This window comes from Pelodiscus sinensis, chromosome 11, assembly GCF_052426305.1.
Source record: "Pelodiscus sinensis isolate ZL-2025 chromosome 11, ASM5242630v1, whole genome shotgun sequence".
In the NCBI taxonomy this organism is placed as follows: Eukaryota; Metazoa; Chordata; order Testudines; family Trionychidae; genus Pelodiscus; species Pelodiscus sinensis.
The window spans coordinates 46,596,577-46,618,379 of NC_143062.1; the positions used below are offsets into that span (position 1 = coordinate 46,596,577).

The following is a 21,803-nucleotide window of genomic DNA, read 5'->3' on the forward strand; positions in this document are numbered from 1 at the left end:
TCTGGAAGAGGCTTTTCCGCCATTTGGCCCCATCTAGACTCCTCTTTCAGCAGAGCCCTTATCCCTCATGAAACGAGGCATACAGGGCTCCCCGAAAGAGCACAAAAAAAAGTGGAAGAGCAAACGCGTTACTTGGATGTGACTGAGTTTTTCCGGGATACCTTTGGTATCCCGGAAAACCCCCACAGTGTAGATATACCCCTACACTGGGCAGGGTCAAGCCTTCAGAGATGAGCTGCGGAGCTGAAATAAGCAGAGGTTAAGACCATAAATATGTGCTGGATGCCGAGCTGTGGGGAATATTTGGCACAGGAATACGTCTCTAACAGCTTTCCAAATGGCTTCTAGTGGTGTCTGCATCAAGCCAGCAAGACCTGTGGCATGTCAGTAGCGAACAAGTACCAGTAGTTTCCAAAAGATATAGTGGATGGTCCTGCCAACACACGTGTGGCCAGTGAGTGGGACGTCCAAAGTGTGTAGCGGTATTTTTTTTTTCAATTTCGCTTTTGTGGTGTTTCCCTTCAGTCAGCCGCCTGAGAGAGAATCTGTTTGTTTAACCAGGATAGAAACAGAGGGCGTAAATTAAAGGCCTATTACCATACATAGTCCTTCATTCCCTCACAGAGGCCCTTTGGCTTGCAAGATTGGATCTTTATTTGCATGTTTTGAGTTTTCCAGAGCAGAAGGTGAGGTGGTTATTAGCTGAACTGACATTTTCCAAAGTGAGTAGTGATGTTTTGTGTTGCTCGGCTTCAGACCCATTGAAGGACCCAGTGTTGGGAGTGGGAGGGGCTCTATTTCTGAAAATCCTTCCAGATCTCCCAGATGCCTTTCTTTTGTGAATGTAAGCCAAGAATTCCAGTGCACTGATTTAGCAATTAATGAGGCCTGTAGTAAAATAAATACTTTCCTTCCCCACCCTCTCAACTTTTATTGGATTTTATATTTTTATGATAAATTAAAAAGTAAGGAATGGACTATATTATGCAGAGTTCTCTAGTTTTATGACTGGTATCTGCAGAACTTGAGTAATTTAAAATCACTCTAATATTGAGAGCCTTTAAAATATACCATAAGTCTCACGTTTGATTTATGTATTTGGAAGAAAGTATCTCCAACTGTAGTTGGAAAGGAAACAGCAGACATTATTAATCTTCCTGTAAAGAACATAAATATATCTGTTACCACTGTACATTAGTTAGTCAAACTGCGGCTGACATTTAATCATCCTTCTCGTTATGCCCCAGCGGCAAAAGAAGGTTTGATCAGGAAATAAAGGTATTGAGTTTTAATGAGAAAGTAAACGGTCAGTCTACTGCTAATATTAATGAATCCGTTATCTTCCTCATCTTTTCCAGTGTGCGGCTTGATCAGTGAATTAAACACAGATAGCTGCTCAAAGTGGCACAAAATTTAAGACAGTCTTCTTATTATCCCCGTATCTAGAGGCCAAGCTGTCATGGCATTTGTTTCTAATTCCATCGTATTTGCAGTTCTGAGTTTCATATTGTCATGGTACAGAAACTTGAATTTGTTGTCACCTTGGTACCCCATAAATAATAGGCTTGCCAGATACTTTCACCTAAAATTCCAAACATGGCAGGACAAAAGACCCAAACCTGTTGAGGAAAAAAAAAAAAAGTCGCTGCGCCTTTAAGACTCCCCGCGCTCCCCGCTTCCCCACGCCAGATGCAGCAGGGGAACAATGTCCGTGCTGGCCTCCATCCAAGAAAAACATTTTACATGTCCAGTATTTTCTGGGGTTTTTTTTACCGGACAGGGGCCAGAAAAATCAGACTGTCTGGGTGAAAAACGGACACCTGGCAACCCTAGTAAATAATCAAAATGAAGTTAGCCTAAGAGTCTGCTGTTCATGGTTCATAAACCAAGTAAAATATACAGGCATGAAACTAGCTATAACATGGAATCCAAGAATGTCAAGTTTAACAGTTAGAGAATGTCGTTAACTACAATGCACTGTGACTAAAGTGTTCCAGTCCGATGGACTCACCCTCCCTACAGTAGGGATGTTAAAAAAAAGTTAATTTTTGTAAGTGTGTAACCGCTGAAATTTTCAGCAGTTGCACATTTACATGCAGGGGGGCAGGCAGGAGCTGATGCTTGCGGGGAGTCTGCTTTTTAGCCAGCTCCCCGCAAGCACTGGCTCCCACCTCCACATACACAACCCCTCCCACACACACCTGGCTGCCTCTCAGACAGAGGCAGTGTGGGGGGAGGAAGGTGGCTCCGTGGGAGCTGGCTTAAAAGCCAGATCCCCATGTGCATTGGCTCCCACCTACCCCCCTTTGCTGCCTCTGATTCAGAGGCAGCAGTGGGGGAGGAAGAGGGTGTGTAACCATGCAGGTTAACCAGCGAGCCCAGGCTTTTCAGTTAACTCTACATGAGTACACGTTAACATCCCTACTCTACAGTATATTTATCTTGCATATCCTCTGCTAGTTCCTTTATCGAATGTGCCTGCTCTAGACAAAGTGCCGCTATTTAGTTTGATCTGATTTCAGCAGTGCTCTTGACTCCATTGTGTGATTAAAATCTTGAAGCAATTCTTCTTTGGGTCTCTCTGTTGGCTGTCCTTTCCTCCTCCTCCTCCTTCTGGTGTCCAGTGGAGAGAGCGCTAGGATTGCTTGCCGTCAGGCATTCTTTTATTAACATAACATTTGCATTCAATCAGACGTTGCCGGCATCATCGCCATCACACGGAGGCTGGTGTTCAGAACTGTCCAAAGGATTTGTCAGGAGTGATTACTAATCAGGCAGAAAAATATCAGAAAGAGATGTGTAATCTATGTGAAAAGCTCAGCCAGCTCCAAGCCACGGGTGGACTCCCGACAATTATGCGTAGTTGTTGAAATGCAAAGCACACAACCACTGAGAGCAGTCTGTAAAATATTTACTGTAATGGATCTTCCGCCCAAGCTTTGGCTTGCAGAAATGAAATCGCTTCTGCCAACCAAGTCTTGTGGTTCTTTAATGTTGAATCCCCTGTTCCCTTAGGACTTGAGCATTTTCTTCGCGCATTCCAGAATTACGGATTGTGCATAAGAACTTGAAAGTGAATCTATGTAGAATCAAAAGTAATTCACTAGTGTCTCTTTGCTTTTTCGTACCTCAAAAAACTAAACAAACACTGCTACTTACAAAGTGCAAAGTCAAGTGTGGATCTTTGCAGGATCATGGCCTACAATAGCACAAAGACTAGGACTATAACAGGGTTTAAAAGAAAACTACATAAATTCATGGACGTTAAGTCCATGAATGGCTATTAGCCAGGATGAGTAAGAAATGGTGTCCTTAGCTTCTGTTTGTCAGAGGGTAGAGATGGATGGCAGGAGAGAGATCACTTGATCATTACCTGTTCAGTTCACTCCTTCTGGGGCACCTGGTATTGGCCACTGTCGGCAGACAGGGTACTGAGCTGTATGGACCTTTGGTCTGACCCAGTATTGCCATTCTTACATTCTTAAATTATTTCAGTTTGGTAATCTTAAAGTATTGTTAATAATCAAAACAATACAGGATGTTTTGATTTTAGAAGTTATTTATAACCCAACATTGTCCTGTTAATATTGGAGCTTTCAAACAAATGAAACCCTTTCCTCATATTTGATGCTTCAAAGTTGATTCAGTACTAAAAATTGGTCATTCTGTTTGAATCTCATTTTATTAAGGCCTTGTCTGCAAGGAGAAAGTGACTGGAACAAGCTATTCTGGAACGGTGTTCTGTATTTGTACCTTCTGTTCTGGAGGAAAAGTGACTTTTTATTCCCCATGGGGACCCACAGAATAATTTATGCCTCCTGTTCTGGTTAATTTCCTGGTATAAGGAAGGCCTTATATCTGACTGAGAGAATATTCGTCTTATTTATCATTCATACTCTTAGGCCACATCTGGAGAGCGGTGCTATTTTGGGATACCAGAAGTATCCCAAAATAGCTATTCTGCGTCTTAATGCTCCTGTTATTTCAAAATATATTTTGAAATAAAGGGTGTGCTATTCCAGCATCCCTGTAATCCTCCTTCTATGAGGGTCAAGGGACTTGTCAGAATAGTGCTTTATTTCAAAATTACCTTGAAATAAATTATGCAATTTGTGTAGTGCAAATTGCATAGCTTTTTCGAGCTAAGGGTGCAATGTAGATGCACCCTCAGAATCATCTCCAGTCCAGGGGGCTCAAAACAAGATACTAATCTTTCACTTTTAGGGAGCTGAGGTGTAGCTACCAAACATTGTTGCCACCTGCCTGGTGTTCCTGGATTTACTGTTGGATGGTCTTTTTTGTAGTTGTGAGGGAGTGGGTATCCCCTTGACAAAGCCACCCATATTATTGCTGACCTATCCCCTGGTTGGTGTAAAAGCCAGTGAAGAAATGGATCAAGAGTCTGATCTGCCTATTCCTCTCAAAGACGCATCCTTCTACCCTACCCTACCGGTGAGGATTAATGTTCAACTTCATCTCACAGGTAGATAAACAGATCTGCAGTTTCAAACACTTTCCATTAGCCCCAAATTCACTGCTAATTGGAGCTGAGAGCTGCCTGGGGAATTGGAAGCTGTCTGGTTTAGGATTCCAGAGCTAGCTAAGGGTAGGCAGGAGATTTAGAAGGTTACAGCGTTTCAGAGGGAATGGGGAACTGTATCGACAATATTTATCTATCTGTCTTAGAGAGTTTTAACTTCCACATATCACCGTCATAGCTGAGTACCTTCCATATAAAATCAAGGGCAAAAGTCAGGCCTTTTGGCTAATGAGTCTTCAACCAATAGTGCTACTCATTTGGTCCAGAGTCGTGCAAAGTGCTGAGTGCCCTCGATTCCTGCTGGCTTCCACCGAAGTCCATGGAGTTCCAAACCTTTTAGTTTCGGGTCTTTAAACCAGAAGACTGGCTGGGTCCATGTTGCATAGTGAGAGCTCTTCACAGAAGACAAAAATCTCTTCACCTTTCCCAGCTTAACACTTCCGCACAGCGGAAAGATAATTTAATGGAGCCAAACGAAAAGCAGTATCTAATCTGACATCGTTAGTGTTATATCTGCTTTTTAGCTGCTTTCCGTAATGATGCAAAGCCATCATTATTACAACGGCCTGCAGTTAGCTGTTGCTGGAGACTTTAACTCCGTTGAACAAGCTGCTCACTTCTATTTGCCCTTTGGGCTTGCAATGAAGAGTAATTCCAAAGTCTTGCTGCGCAAGTGTCCAGCTGTCAGAAAACTTCAAATGGTTCTAGCAGTTGCTGAATTCGAGAGAGGATCCAGATTGCATTTAGGACAAGATCTCAAACTGGGGACTCTATGACTGTTACCATAGCACGTCTGAGAATGGGCCAGGGGAAGACGAGGTTCCTCTTTCAATCAGAATTGGGGGATTGAGGGTTTGTTGCAGGGCAAGAGTATTTCACACAGATTGAGGCCTTTGTCCTGCAGTTTCGTCCGTTCACGTGCATCGTTGGAGACAAATGGAGCCCGACAGAAGGCAATGTCAGTGTACCTTGTGCACGAATGCAAAGATCTGCCTTTGCTGATCTGATTTCAGGGTCAGGGCCTAAATTATACATTCCCGCTGATTTATTTTTATTTTCTGAGTGGAGAGCTGGGTGGAGTATCTGACTTGTTGGACTCCCTGCTTTTATTAAAAGTTGTGTCCTTGAATACTTTCTGAAGTGGCAGTTAATATCCTAATGTACCCTGATGATTTTGCTAATGGAAATTATTTTCTCCAGGTTTTTTTTTTTAAAATCACGTGTGTTCATTGCAATCCAGTAGTAAAAAAAGCACATCCTTCAAAACTTCCTCTCTCATGTCTTCCCCCAATCACATCGGGAGTGTTGGAATTCCCTCATTTCTAGTTGTTCTCCCTCAATTCCCAACTCTCCAAACATCCATTAGACCAATCTGCGGTAGCTTCTTTGATGAGAAACAGCGACATATCTAGTTCCTCAACCTTGAAAACCTGTCTGATGCCCTTGCTGTACGGCGTGCCCGACCCTAGCTCTCTCCAAATCCCATCTCAAAATACCTCTCTTCTCCTTCACTTCTCTCTCCTAACCCTCTGTCATGGAGAAAACCACCAGAGCTTCCCAATGACTTGTATTCATCCCTCTTGAAACCTGTTCATTGGATTCTTCAACAACACATTACTATCTCTGGATAAGCTATTTGCAAATATACGAGGTAATGCTCCATGACATTGTAGCATGCACAATACTATCCACGAGTAGATTGTGATGTCTTACATTTGATGGCCTATTAAAGCCAAAGATAAGGTGTCAGAATTGTAGCATGATGAAAAATAGAAATAAAGTGACTTGATAGTTATGACTCCGTATTGTAATTTGTTTTCCTCGTTTCATTAGGACTCTTATTAGAAATCTTTAAAATAGGTAATAAATCAGTGTCACTTGCTATTTCAGCTTACTATTTCCTTTAGAGAGATTTGTAGGGGAAGGAGGAAATCAGCTTCATAAAAATTAGAGCTCGTCTGAAAATTGCCCTGCAAAAAACACATTACATTTCATAAACATTTTCTCACAATAGGTTTTTTTTTTTCATTTTCCAAAGAGCTCCAGTGAAAATAAATTACTGAGCACATTAAAGCAGTGGCTCAAAGTTAATATAATTTTAATTTTCATATAATTTTCCTATTTTTCCTGGATTACTTGATTAGTGAAGAGGGAACAGTTCTGAAAGAACGTTTTAGTCTAGGAAAGGTTAACTGCTCTTTCACAGAGTATCTAGTCTTCTTTTGCCCATTAATTCCACCCAATGGAGAGAAATTCTAATAAGGATCGCAAACTTGGTGAGATTTTTTTTTAAAGCAAGTTTAGATGTCACATTTTCCCAGTCTCTTTCAGGGGTCATTCCACGTAGTGACTAGTTTACAGAGTAACAGAAACAAGACTTGGTTAACATCAGAGGAATACATCAAGTAAAAGATTGATATCTATAAAGAGAGAGTTGAGAGGCTTGGAATAATTAGACTTTTATCAGTAAAAGCTGGTGAACTTTGATTTCAGAGTACTCACACGAACCAACGACAAGACATTTCCATTGATGACAATAGACATTTACAGAGAGACAAAGTAATAAAAATCTGCTTGAGAATGTATTAGGTTTTGACTTAAAGCCATTTGTATATTTTGAAATGTGATACTGACCATTTGTATGTAATCATTTGAAAGCTTTAACTTTTTGAATCGCAACACCTAGTGTCATTAAATAATTATTCTCTAACCTCCTCCATCATTTCTTGTTCCCCAGGAAATTTTCCATAGATGAACATTTAAAAAAAGCTTCCAACCCATAATTTTGGCCAACTGTGACAATTGCTAAAAATAAAATGCTTAAAAATAGAGTGTTATCCCTTGCAATTACTTTAAAATAAAAATTGAATGCTAACAAGCCTGTTCATTTTTCATACCAACATTAATCTAATTGGCATTAATGGATTGTAAGCGAAGACCAACATTTCAAAGAGCTTGGATCCATTTTATGGCCACAGCTTTTAGCCACAAAACCCACAGAAGTCCTGTCCCCTCTAAATAGCAAAACTTCAGTTTACTCCAAGCCACGATTTCACCCCATCATTGAATGCCTTCAGCAAATTGTGTGTTCAGATTTGAATAGCTTTAACTCAAGGTGTTGATGTTTAGCGACTAATGTTTGCACTACAAGTGCATTTGCCGGTGGAAATTAGGCCCACAAACAGAGACGCCGGACTTCAGTTTAAATTAAAATTGCCACTAATTCATTAACGTGAGATAGAGAGAGGAACCTGAATGATGTAACTTGACTTAGAAACTCTTGTGTGACTGGCTAAAATATGAAAGTACAGTAGTCAAAGTCAAATGGGAATCTAGGACTAGAAACAGAAGTCAGTCTTGCCAGCTCTAAGCATTCTAAAATCACGAGTCAGATTCCTAAAAGCCAAGAGATTAATGTAATGAATTTTTTAAAATATTAAACGCGGGAGGGTTTTTTGCTATGTTTTGGGGCTTTCAGGGTTCTTATTTCAAGCTTTTTTTTTTTTTTTGCTGAACCTCTGAAATCCGGGACTCTCTGGTCCAGCAACATCCATGGTTCGGCGGAACCACGGATGCTGCCGGACTGAAGAGCCTTGGCCAGCAAAGGTCAGGGGTGCAACCTAGGCTGGATTGGCGGTAGGGAACACCGCCCCAGCAGCAGGGCCCATCAGGGAGTGCAGTTCTGGCCAGGGACGAGAGCGGAGCCCACTGGCCAGGATTGGCACCAGAGAGCAGGGCTGACAGTCAGGAGGAGAAGCTGGATCTCTCTGGTTCAGCACCCGAGGTCTTCATAGTGCGGGAGCAGAGACTCAGGTCTGGAAGGTGCCAGAGCAGGAAGGTCCAACCCGTATTGTGGCAGCTAGAAACTTTTTTTAGTAAAATCTTACATAGACCTATGTCTCTAGGAGCTGAAACTTTAAGGGAATATCCCAATATCACAACATTCATAGAAAAATTGTGAGAATTGGCGGCACTGCTCTGTATGCATTTTCGTTACATTTAGAGCTCTCTGGTTTCTACTGGTATGCTGTGTAAACTACTGAGCACGAACCCATTAGTCATTTAAAAGAAGCCATTGCTTTCATCTCCACTGTCTATAATCAGCGTGGCTAGTATTGCTACTATTTGAACAAGACGTGGAGTGGAGCAAACTGATCAATACCCACGCAATCTGTATTTAGGGCAAATATTGGTCTTATATCCGTTACCATTCGTAGTGTGGCACTTCTGTGTGACACCGTTCATTCCTCATTGATATTAATATCATCTGATCTCCACAGCCACTTTAAACATTAGGTTCAGAGGGGTAGCTGTGTTAGTCTGTAACTGGAAATACTTAAAAAACAACAAATAGTCTTGCAGCACCTTAGAGACTAAAAAACTGTGTAGATGGCATCATGAGCTTTTGTGAGCACAACCCACTTCTTCAGATGAATGGAGTTAAGGGCTCCAGTTTTCAAATAAATAGCACAGAGGAGGGAATGGGGCGGGGGGGATGAGGAGGAAAAAGAAGGGGAAAAAAGGGGAAAGAAATTGTCATCTAGTGTCCATGCTAAATACTTAGGACCCACTTAAAGTGCCTTTTGTTTGGTTTTTGATGTCATTAGGATGTGGAATGTAATGGGCCAATGTCTTTGTTTAGACCTCTGCAGTAGGAATCAAACTTGTAAATGAAATTAAGTTCTGTAGGATAGTTCAGCATTTCTCAAATTGTGGCCAGGTCCCCAAAGTGGACCGTGACCTCATGTTAATGGGGTCACCAAGGCCACCAGGGCTAACAGTCAGCGCAGCCCCAGGGCATGGTGTGGGTGAGCAGGCGTCATGCCCCAGAAGGGGCGGGGTCTTAGGCAGAAGGGGTGGGGCCAGGTAGGCAGCTCTCAGTACTGCTTGGACAAGCAATTTTCCTTCCCCCAGCCCTCAGGGCCATTTGGAGTGGCACTCTGGAGATGATTCAAAGAGACCCAGGGCTTAAGCCACCACTGCTATAGCAATGGCCAGAATCCCAGGTCTCTCTGAACCACGAAGCCTCAGGACAACTGCCCTCTCCCTCTCACCCGTCAGTGGGCCTGTACAGAGTTGACTTTGGGAATGTCTACACTATCAAGTTTTGTCAACAAAACTTATGCTGACACCTAAAAGTCGACAAAAATCGCCACAGGGCATTCACACTTCTGTCAGTAGAACTTCTCCACATTGGGGGCACCATCACCAACCGTGTGAGCAGTGCATTGTGGGTACGTGTTCCACAGTGCCGTGTTGTGGGAAGGCAGAGCTGATCTTGGGGTTCCCTCCCAGTTCTCCCACAGCCACCTCAGCTGCTGGGCGCAGCATCACGAGTAGCTCTGTGAGCTTTCCCTGCATTGTGGGATACTGGTGAAAGCCAGTTCCATCTGCGAATCAAACAGTGTCTACACGGGCGCTTTGTCAACAATAAAGGGAGGGAAAAGGAGAAAAGTCTCTCGTAGGAGTGGAAGTTTTTTGTTACCAAAGCTAGGCTTTTCCCCCCTCAGTAAAAGTCACATTGCAGTATGCACACGCTCGCTGTTTAGTCTCCAAATGGTCGCTTTTGGGAACAAAACTTAGTACTGTCGACAAAGCCTTAGAGTTGCTGGGACCCACGGCTGACACCCGAGCCCCACCAACCAGGGCTGAAACAGCAGTCCCAGGGTGTTAGCCTTGGCTGTCAGGGCTAAGGCTACAGTCCCCTCCTCTTGGGGTCTTGTAATTTTTGTTGTCAGAAGGGGGTCACGGCCTCTGCAGGACTAACACAATTCCTGGTGTTTCATCACAAAACTCCTTTTTAAGGGCAAAAATGATTTCTTAAGCATATATGATTTTTTTGTTTGCTTTAATTTTATGTCATGAAAGATGCTGATAGCAAGCAATTGAATAATTAACTTAATTTGAATGGCTAAATAATGTTATCCCTTGGGGAATGTGACCGGAATATAATCTTGTATGTTTATGAAACATTGCAGTAGTGTAGTGCATGTGCAACTCAGGGAAGCAACCGTCTCAGTCTATGGGCGAGGCTGAGGGACTTGGGCTTGTTTAGTCAAGAGAAGAGTGAGGGGGGATTTGATAGCAGCCTTCAACTCCCTGAAGGGAGGTTCCAAAGAGGATGGAGAGAGGCTGTTCTCAGTGGTGGCAGATGACAGAATGAGGAGCAATCGTCTCAAGATGCAGTGGGGAGGCCTAGGTTGGCTATTAGGGGAATCTATTTCCCTAGGAAGGTGGTGAAGCACTGGGATGGGTTCCCTAGGGAGGGGGTGGAATCGCCATCCCTAGAGGTTTTTAAGTCCCAGTTTGACAAACCCCTGGCTGGGATGATTGAGTTGCTGCTTTTAGCAGGGGTTGGACTTGGTGACTTCTTGAGGTCTCTTCCAGTGCTGTAATTCTTTGGGGAGAGTTCAGCTGTGTTAGAAATCATCACGCAAAATCAAAAGATTTCCTAGAAGCAAATTGCCTGAAATCTTCTCACTGGGATTTTAGATCGTGTGAACTTTCGGAAGGGAGTAGGCCCTTCTCAGATGAAAAGGAGGGCTGGCATGAGAGTGACTAAAGTTATGGCGCTCTTCATAGATTTTTATTTTGGGGTGGGGGTATTGAAAGGGGTTTTTTTCCCCTGAATTGTTGAACATGTAGCATAGGAGCAAGTCAAGCCGTGTGCTGTTGTTTGATAGCCGCCGTGATGCGATGGAACACAAGGTGGCACAGCTGAACCTCAAACAGTGCATTAAACAGTGCTGATGTAACTAAATATGTGCCTCTCGGGCCCCCAGCACTGCTCGCGTAGCAGCTGAGTGAGGGGAAGGCGGCACATTTTATTCTAGCTTCTAAAACCAAACCCTTTCCTCCCACCCTTCGTATGCTGAGCTTGTGGGGCAGCTTCGTGTCTTCACCTTTCCGCTTAACATCATTCTTGGCCACATCCCGACGGGCTGCAAAGGCTGAAGTTATGATTAAGCGTCATAATATCAACAATCCCAGAATGAATGAGGTGTCTGGTGTCAAGGAGAAAGGCTCCAATTATTAGAATAATTGATTAAATGGCGAGTAACAGCTGTGGTAGCTTGGTCAAAGTTGACAGGGATGGTAATTGTCTCCTGATGGGTGGAGTGTTTTTATTTGATTCTGTTTTTATTTTGAGACCAACTATGTGCAGTGTAATACCCCAACCAATGTTTCTTGTAAGCTGAGAGCTTGGCTGGCCACCCAGGAGATTCAGATTCCTCTCAGCTGATTAGCAGAGTGCCCACAGAGTGTTTCTTTGGGTGGTGCCCATCCACATGTGCCTTGGTGCACATAAACAACATTGATTCCACACATGGATGGAAAAAAATTAGAGGGAACATTGACTCCAACACTTGGCAGTTCTGTATCTCTCCATTCTGTGTTGAACTACAAATATACCTTCCTGTTCTTAGTTTGATTCTTTTTTGCTCTCCAGCTAAGGCATGGTGCTCTCTCTATGTGTGGGAGGTTGGGGTGTACTAACTCCCATGAGACCACTCTTAGTACTGTTATTTTTATTTAATATTCTTTATATGACAGTAATGGCTAGAGGCTCCAGACACTATCAGGGCCCCTTTGTGCTAGGTCATGGATGGGCATCCTATGGCCTGGGGGCCACATGCAGCCCATCAGGGTTCTAGGTGTGGCCTGCAAGACCTTTGGTTTGCTGTTGCCATGCACCCAAGTTCACTGCTGATTTTCCATCCATGTAGTTTTTCTCCTACTGGCATGGCTAAAGTGACACACACGTAAAGCAAGTGCACATGAAGTGAGCTACGTGCCGATTGCACACAACATTGGACACGGCGTGCATGGCTCCCACAGTCCAAGCGCTGCCACGGTTCATACGAAACACCCCTCAAATTCTGGGTACGCAAGTGCAGTGAGAACATTACCCTGTCCTGGGAGACCGTCTTGGTTACGACAATCGTGTGGCCCACCGAAGTGAAGGAGGGCCCTTCCAGCAGCCCACTCACTAGCCTCGGTTGCCCATCGCTGTGCTAGTTGCTGCATAGACATATAAGCTGAATTCGGACTACGTTATAGCTTGAACGTCAACTCCTCTGCCCCCATGACAGGCCTAAGCTTAAATTCCCACTTAACGTGAGTTAGAGTTTTGGCGGGTGAATGGAGTTTTTGTATGTGCAAATTATCCCTCAAGCTAAGAATGCAGAGCAGATGTACTCACAACGGGAGAGAGCCCTTGCCTTGTTAGAGCTCACAGTTTTAGGGAACACTTTGAATCAAATGATTGAGAGAGTTGTATTTAATTCCTTGTTTATTTTAAAGTAAAATAAATGAATATTTGAATTTTAATACTCAGCTCTCCTAAAAACGGCTACCACTCTGCAGTGACAATCTGCCTGCTTACCTTCCAGTGGCCGGAATGGGTCTGTTGTATAAAATATCCGTTAATTATTAAAAACTTGGTTTATTGATCCAAATTCCATAGTTGTGCCCAGAGGTCTGTTGTGTTGGCTGCGGTACACAACCAAAATAAGAAAGCCGATCCCAAATGGAACATTTTTGGGGTGTGAGTTTATACCTTGTTAACATGGGCATGAAAGTCCCAGAGATAAAGATTGCCTGTGATCAGAACAAACGTAACACTGACAACGGCGGAATATGTTTCCCGGGCACTTCTTCGCCAACATGACTTCGCTTAACCTGGATGGCATCCTTCTAATGGTCAGAGGTAGCTCAGTCTTCATGCTCACTCAGGCCTTGGCCTTTCTGCTTGACCCGCCTGTGATGGTTCTGGGATTTATACTCAGACAACTGTGCAATAGAAGTTGGGCCGAGACAGAGTTCATTGCCATTCATTCTGTGAAGAGCCCTCTGGCAGCTTTGTTTGCCCTAGCTAGTCAAAACAATGAGTCCTGTGCCCCAAATCCCCAGAACAGGCTAGAAATCATTGGCCTTGTTTTTTAAAAGGCTTCATTTTAGTTTCCTTCTTGTATTGGAGGCTCTAAGGTTCATGTTTTCAGGCTCTTCTTCACAATCAGGACTAGAAATACTATTTTTTTAAATGAATGCAGAGAATCGCACATAAGCATGTGAATCCAGGAGCTCTAGCTTTAAGAAAAAAACTTAGTGAGATTTACAATAAAATCACCAGAATTGGTGAAACTACTTTAGTCATGAAATGGTGACTCCTTATGTAATTACCAATCCCCCAAGCCATCCGATTACCGTCATGTCATCTTAATTAATGATTAACAACTATCTAAGTGAGACATATCTTGTTACGCAGTTACATTGAAACCCTTGGAGTAGTAATTAGCTTTTTATTAACATTTCGCATCTTTCTTATTACTTCTAATAGAAGTTCTTATTTGAGACATTGAAAGTGTGACCACAGAATCAAAATGCCAATTATTGGCAATTTGTTTAGCATCCAAAATGGGAGTGAATAATTGAGGATATGATTTTACGTGTTGTCTACTGGGACTGAAACTTTTGTTGGTGGCAGTAATAGACTATGCTTCATGGTGTGGTTTTCTTTGAAACTCCATTTGCTTGTGCCAGTGGGTTAACAATACCTAAGTCTGGGCTCCTAAAAACTGTTTCTCAAGCATTAGCATTTTAGAACTGGAGGGTGGTTAATTTTGTTCGCTAGTCACCAATCTTTGATTTATAGCAGGCCTACATTCCTTTGGTGCACATTATTCTTTGGCTTAAAGCGAGTATTGCATAGCTTATCTTTATGCTGGTACAGTATTATAATGCAGATCACTATGACAAGCAGAAAAGTTATACTGTTGCAGGAATGGGTCTCTTTCTTGAGGAAGCTGTTTATGGCTGAATGCAGACCTTGTGGTCTGGTTTTTTGTTGTTGTTGTTTTCAGATACTGTGGGTGTTTTTTTTTTTTTTTTTTCAATCTGGAAAAGTACAACTCCCATCTATTTTTAAAAATAGTTCCCATCCCATATTAAAAATCTTTTGGCAATGGATTATACAGAATTAGGGCTTCCCCTCCATCCCCCCTTCCAACAAAACATTAATGGCCATTAGTGTTAATTATTTAGAGCTCCTTGTTGTGCACTCAGAAAACAGAGATTGATGCATGCTGCTGGGTAAGTAGGTCTTTAGCTCTGGCTCCAGTATTTCCTCCCACATTGTGCCAAAAACATGTCCTGGTGGATGGTATCCTTTGGTTTTTATTCAGCACGGTGTAAAAAAGCAGTATGCCCTGGGCTGCTTATTTTTTCATACGGCTGTAACCCCTCCCCATAAATGTTAGCCTACTGGCAAAATGCTTAATATTGTTCTTGTGTTTTTATTAATATCCTGCTAATTTTCTGCAGTCTGTGCTCTCGCCCAAGTAAAGGAGAAACTAACTGGTGACCTTTTCAACCCAGTTCACCTACCTTTTGCTTTACTGTTGGTTCGCAGACATCTCATAAGAACATAAGAAAGGCCATACTGGGTCAGAGTAAAGGTCCATCTAGCCCAGTATCCTGTCTGCCGACAGTGGCCAATACCAGATGTTCCTGAGAGAGGGAACACAACAGGTAATCATCATGTGATCCCTCTCCTGTCATCCATTTCCAGACAAACAGAGGCTAGGGACACCATTCCTACCCAGCCTGGTTAATAGCCATTGATGGACCTAACCTCCATGAATTTATCTAGCTCTTTTTTGAACCCTGTTAAAGTCCTAGTCTTCACCACATCCTCTGGCAAGGAGTTCCACAGGTTAGCTGTGCACTGAGTGAAGAAAAAGTTCCTTCTGTTTGTTTCAAACCTGCTGCCTATTAATTTAATGTGGTGATTCCTAGTTCTTATATTGTGGGAATAAGTAAATCACATTTCCTTGTTCACTTTTTCTACACCAGTCATGATTTTATGGACTTCTATTATATCCCCCTCTCCCCTTACTCTCCTTTTTTCTAAGCTGAAAAGAAGCTCTTTTCTTCTTTTCTCTTGGGATTTTCATGTTGAGTTTTCATTCCCAAAATGAGCCAAGACCCAGTAACAGGGTATTGTACTCTGTCCTCTCCACCCCTGCAAGGATATCTGAGGAGCTTAAGAAAAGGCAGTGAGCAGTGGCCACAAAGATTGCAATATACTTTTCTGGCATTAGATCCCAACGTGGCTGGCAGTCAATTTGCCATTTCTTCTTTGAAGACCTGGTCCTGCAAAGTGCTGATGAGCCCTCTCCGTGTCAGCTGAAATCCTCTTCGAATTGAAATCATTCAGTGCTTTCGACCCCTCATCTCTTACACATGCAACAATGACAGGGGTCCGCAAACTAGGGGTCTTGCACATTTATTTTGTGGGAGGTCACAAATCAGTCCGCTTCCATCCAGACTCCTGCTTTGCCTCCAGCATTTGTAAACGTGTTAAATACCAAAAAAAAAAAAAGTGTTTTCAATTCATAAAGGGGGCGAGGGCTCATTCAGAAGCTTGATTTCTGAAAGGGGACACTAGTACAGTACAAAAGTTTGAGAGTCACTGGACCATAGAATAGCATTTGATCTTTGTGTAATTTACAGAATTGGTTACTGTTGCTTTAAATAGTTTGGGAGCCCTCTAGTGGTCCTCACTGTTATGTTTCAGGAGACACCAGAACTCTGCCAGACAGCAGTGTGTGTACATAGCTAATCCTTCCATTTTATATATGTTCTGGAAGCATGGCTATTTGGATACTCTATATACTAGAAACAGCAGCATTTGGGGTTGATTTTACACCATGTATCCATATTTTCTATGGCTCGTAGAGCTGTAATGTCACAGCACTTACAGGTTTGATCAGTAGTATAGAGGTAGCCATGTTAGTCTGATCTTGTTAAAACAAAAGGAAAAACTATGTAGCACTTTAAGACTAACAAGATGGTTTAATAGCTGATGAGCTTTCATGGGCTAGACCCACTTCCTCAGATCATCAAGGGAGTGGATCTGAGGAAGTGGGTCTGGCCCACGAAAGCTCATCACCTATTTAAACCAACTTGTTAGTCTTTAAAGTGCTACATAGTTTTTCCTTTAGGTTTGATCAGTGCCTCCTAGATGTGAAATATACCGAAAAGTGATTTAAAATAATGCAGATTTGAAACATACCGGCTAAGATTAAACAAACCTCCGTGGCTAATCCATGAGTAGCAATGCCTCCTTCACAGTGTTTTATAGGAAGGTTGCTCTAGGTAGAAAGTCATTCAAATGGTGAAATGGTGGTACAAAACTTGGTGAGCAATTTACATCCTCTCCTCCCCCCCACCCCCCAATGTTCTGAAATATAGTCTAGCGGATGGATGTGGCCAGCTGTACATGGAGCTGTAGGGAGTTCTGGGGAAGAAAAGGAGAGCTTTTTATTAAGATAACTATGATTATCTCACTGATAACTGGCTTAATTTAGATCCCTGCATTTGATGAGATTATTTACTAATCTTGTCGGTACTCATTCTTGGCGACACTGTGAATTGAGTCTGAGCACCATCCCTGTTTGTATTTCAAGATCCCACAGTGATCACTGGTATTGTGTCCTTATGCAGTTCTTGGCTTTTTAGAGGGGAATAATGGTGTTTTCTAATTCATTTAACTGGAGTCGCATTTGTAAGTATTCTCTATGAGGACTCTAAGTCTGTGGTTCTCAGTGACTGGGCTGTGGGCTGTCACCCCAGTCTCCGAGAGCTCCCTGGCAGGGTTTAGGAAGCAATTCCAGACCCTGATATGAAAAAGGTTGAGAAACAGTGATTTAGGTCAGTGGTTTTCAAATGACCCCTGGCGACCCAGGACTGGAGGATGGAATGTCGGGCGCTGGGTCTCGTTGCTGCAGGGGGATCAGGTGAGCAGTGGGAGTGTTAAGGCAGCTCCCTGCCTGTCCTGGCGCCGCAGCCTGCGCTGTGCCCCAGAAGTGGCCGGCAACAGGATCACCTCCTAGAGAGAAGGCTCCATACACTGCCCCTGCCCTGAGCACTAGCTCCGCACTCCCATTGGCTGGGAACCTGCTGCCGGCTACTTCTGGGGCGCAACATGGTCTGGAGTGCCGGGAGAGGCAGGAAGCTGCCATAATCCACTCACGCCAGTCGGTACGTAACACCTTCGGTCCCACCTCTCCTGAATGTGATGAGCAATGGCAGCTGGCTTAAAGTTATGCTGCCCATTCCTTTGTGTCATTTGTTTTCCCCTCAATAAATGTGTTCTCACTAGTAAAAGCCTCCCAAGTAATTGAAACAAAAGACAGGACTATGCAGCTCTTAAAGGCTAACAAGATGGTTTAGTGCTGCATAGTCCTGTCTTTTGTTTCAGCTAGACCAGACTAACACGGCTGCATCTCTGTCACTATCCCAAGTAATTGTCTCTGTGTGCAGATGATGTGTCTTACTGCACAATACAATATCCTTGCCTTCTGCTGTGGGAATGCATATCGGAAACCGGGCTTTATTATCTGCAAAAGTTGTGTCAGGGCTGTTCCCCACTCTGGCACTCCACATGCAGAAAGTGGGGTCCCGCAAAAGACCATAAATACCTTGCCTCTATAGGCTCTGCCTACAAAAAACTCCCAGGAGTCACAGATGCTCTGACTCTAGAAGATAGATTGCCACCATCAAGTGGTTTATTTAAAAGAACCCTTAAAAAATCAGGAAGGAACAATTGAATTCCTTCCCCAGGGTACCCCAAGCTCTTCTCCACAAGAGAGCTTGAAAAAAGAAACAAAAGAAAACACAGAAAACAAACTGTGTCTCTGATAGCTGACTTCCCAGGCTAGGCAGGCCCACACCGAGACCTCCTGTTACCTTCCAGAATCAAATCACCACATTAGAAAGGGGGATTTTGTTAGCAAAACAAAAAGCTATACTTGATAAAGCATACTTAGTTGCTAGGACAGAGCAACTAAGAAAAGAACAGCTCAAAACAAAAAGGAACAATCTTTGGGCTTACATATGGTAAGTGGAGAAGGAAGGGCATGTGGAATTCACAGAGAAGTTTAACCCCAAACAAGCAAAACAAAGAGAAATACTGTGATCGTGACTAAATATACATTTTACCTTATTTACTTAAGATCTCTTCACGGTCCAGTCCACTTCCATGCCCCAAATTCCTTGGAGGCATGGTAGTCCTGATTACTGCATGGTGCTCCCTCCAGCCCAGGGGTGGCCAATTCATTACAGATGAAAAGCCAAATTAGTGGTGGATACAGCACAAAGAGCTGAGGGAAAAAGTTGTTGAGGGGGAAGAAAAAAACCCAAAACCCCGGCCGCTGCATTTGGTCAAGCACAACAACAACAAAAAAGAAAAAAGAGCAGACATTGCCCTTTTAAGTTGGCCATTTTGAAGTCTGGTTCTGGTTCTTTCAGAGGGTGCGGAGAAATGTCAGCTCTTTGCAGAACCCTTGCTTTCATTTCCACGGAGCACCAATCAGCAAACATTGGCCTAGCGTAAAGTTCTTGAGCAAAAACACGCTGCCCCTTTAAGAGGTGTGGGTGCGGGAACCGCAGTTTTTTCTCCGAAGAGTCACATGCAACTCACAAGCTGCGGGTTGGCCACCCCTGCTCCAGCCCTTAACTTAGAACTCACACAAAGGAGGAGCAGCTAAATATCTACATACAAATCAGATTTCAACAGTCTTTCCCATTGGCTTTCCCGGCTTTCTGTCAACACCCATGCTAGATACCTGAGCTTAACCCTTCAGTCACTGGGTGCTGGCCAGCACTCCTCTCTCTATCACAAGCAGGAACTTGAATTTTAAAATTTAGTCTTGATTTTAAATAATTTTTTACAGGGAAAATATTAACACAAGTTCTCCCCTAATTTTGTGCCAGCAAAAGGTACTGACCTATTCTGAGTATATCCATTTGCTTCGTTTGGTAAAAAGTCAACTATTGCTTGTTCTGTAGCATACTCTGTGCAGTGGCATGGTAAGATTCATGAGTCTTTGGAGGGCCTGTCAAACAAAGGCCTTGTGTGTATTTTCCATCATTTTTTTTTCAGCTATTTTTGATCTTTTTTTGGATTGTAGCAGCAAAAAGTAATGACAAATTTTAAAGGAAGGTTTGGTTCAGAAGTTCATACTTATTACGTTTTAACATGTAATGACCCTGGTGAAATAGACTAGATCTTTGGTTCACTTTAAACCTACAGCTCAGTTGCATCTACAGCTTTAATTTTTGGAGAACTAGATTGCTAGAGCATCAGCTCTGGCTCATGTGGCTTCAAAAGAGAGAGAGAGAGAGGGTATGTCTAGACTACATGCCTCTGTTGCCAGAGGCATGTAGATTAGGCTACCAGACATAGTAAAATGAAGCAGCGATTTAAATAATCGCCGCTTCATTTAAATTTACATGGCTGCCGCGCTGAGCCGACAAACAGCTGATCAGCTGTTTGTCAGCTCAGCGCGATAGTCTGGACGTGCGGGTATCGACATCAAAGGCATTTGTCGACCACCCAGGTATACCTCCTGAGATGAGGTTTACCTGGGTGGTCGACAAATACCTTTGATGTTGACACCCGCGCGTCCAGACTATCGCGCTGAGCCGACACACAGCTGATCAGCTGTGTGTCGGCTCAGCGCGGCAGCCATGTAAATTTAAATGAAGCGGCGATTATTTAAATCGCCGCTTCATTTTCCTATGTCTGGTAGCCTAATCTATATGCCTCTGGCGACAGAGGCATGTAGTCTAGACGTACCCAGAGAGAGAGAGAATGTATTCCATTTAATCAGAATATCTCTTGCAAAGAATGCAAAATAATACATGATAAATTGCCTGTTGCAAATGTGACTTTGCCATGAAAACTGTTAGTGCTTCATTCTTGGAGTGTTTTACATGAATGCAGGCAATGTCTGCAGAAAAACAAAGCAGCAATCTTATTTATTCAGTGTAAACAGTTTTAATGTTCCTCTACCAGACAATCAGTCATTGCCCTGGAGGGTCTTATTTATTTGCTGATAATGCAGCAAACGGGGTGTCTAGAGCACTAATACTCCCCAGTCATTGAAAACATTTTATTTAAAATCAAACTACAGCATTTGGTATTATCCAGTCTTTATTTGTCTATGAGGCTGACAGCAGCCGGTAAGCAGGTACTGTGTATCGTTTGCAATTGTTATTCTATATTCAGTGATTATATCTTGCAAATTACCGACAAACAAACTTCTTGCTTTAATAATTCATATTTCGGTTGCATAACTTGTTTTACTTTCTGTAAAATAGTTAGACAGGAGCATGGTTTTTAGTGCAAAGTGTATAAAGTAGAAAGCATAATGCCACGTAAATCACATCCTAAAGATGAAAGCAGATTTTCAGCGTCCGAATTACTGAGCACTTAATGTGCTGTGTAATCTGTGTTTTGTTTTGGGGTTTTTTCCCTGGCATACCACATCAGGAAACAGGTTTGGGGAAAGAGGCTTTTTTTTATTATTGTAAACTGTTTGTTTTTCTCTTTGATCTTTCCTCTGGGAATAGCCTTTCCTGTATTATAGGTCATGTCCAACAAGTTTGCACCTTCTTGCTATTGGCCACTGGGTCACTGACAGAGGAAGTCAGCAGAAATCAGTTTTGAGATCTCCTGTGTCTGTTAGCTAATCATTCTGATTAAGGGGCTGGCTCCAAATGGCAAAATTACCCTTTTGTCTTCTACTGCATGCTTTAAATGTTTCTTTGCATTTTCATCAGTGTTGCCAAAAAATTCCCATCCTCCTGAATTACCTAACCCTTTCACCTCCGGGCACTACATGCGCATCAGGAGCAAGATGTTTTTAGCATTTTATTTTCAAGCTACAGCAAACTGAATTTGATCATATCTATAGCTACCTGAAATTATCTCTAGGGTGGACTGGATGAAAACTTGTGTTTTTTGTCGGTAACATCCATATTTGTAAATGGTCCCTTTTAGGGATAAAGATTATCCCTCTTTGTGCTTTTGTTTTGCTGTGCCAGCCTGAGCCTCCCCTCTAAAGCCCATACAAATTTGCTTTCAAAAATCTGTTTCTAGAGTGACACTTTTTAAAAAATCAACCTATTTCTCTTCTGCAGTGCTGATTGGTCTGATAAAATTGACAAGCCGATCGCGTCAAAAGGAAATATCCTTGGCTTAATTGTAAGCTAAGTCTCTCTTAATCCAGGGGAGCATTTGAGATTCTGTCCAAGTGTTCAATTTCCCAGGCCGCTGAGGTCTGTGAATTTCTTTCCCCAGCCTCTAGGCTGCTGCAGCACAAGTCAGCATAGCTAATGCAGATAGATTCTCCCCCCCCCTTTTTTCCCCTCCCCCCTTTGATTCGATATGAACAGACTGGTAACTCCAGTGCTA

General features: G+C 42.9%; 1 protein-coding gene across 30 annotated transcripts in view; it reads left to right on the top strand.

The window, feature by feature from the left end:
* The window catches only part of MAGI1 (membrane associated guanylate kinase, WW and PDZ domain containing 1), a 552,920-nt gene that overhangs the window by 482,487 nt on the left and 48,630 nt on the right, over positions 1 to 21,803 (top strand). The gene's annotated exons all lie outside the window — the stretch shown is intronic.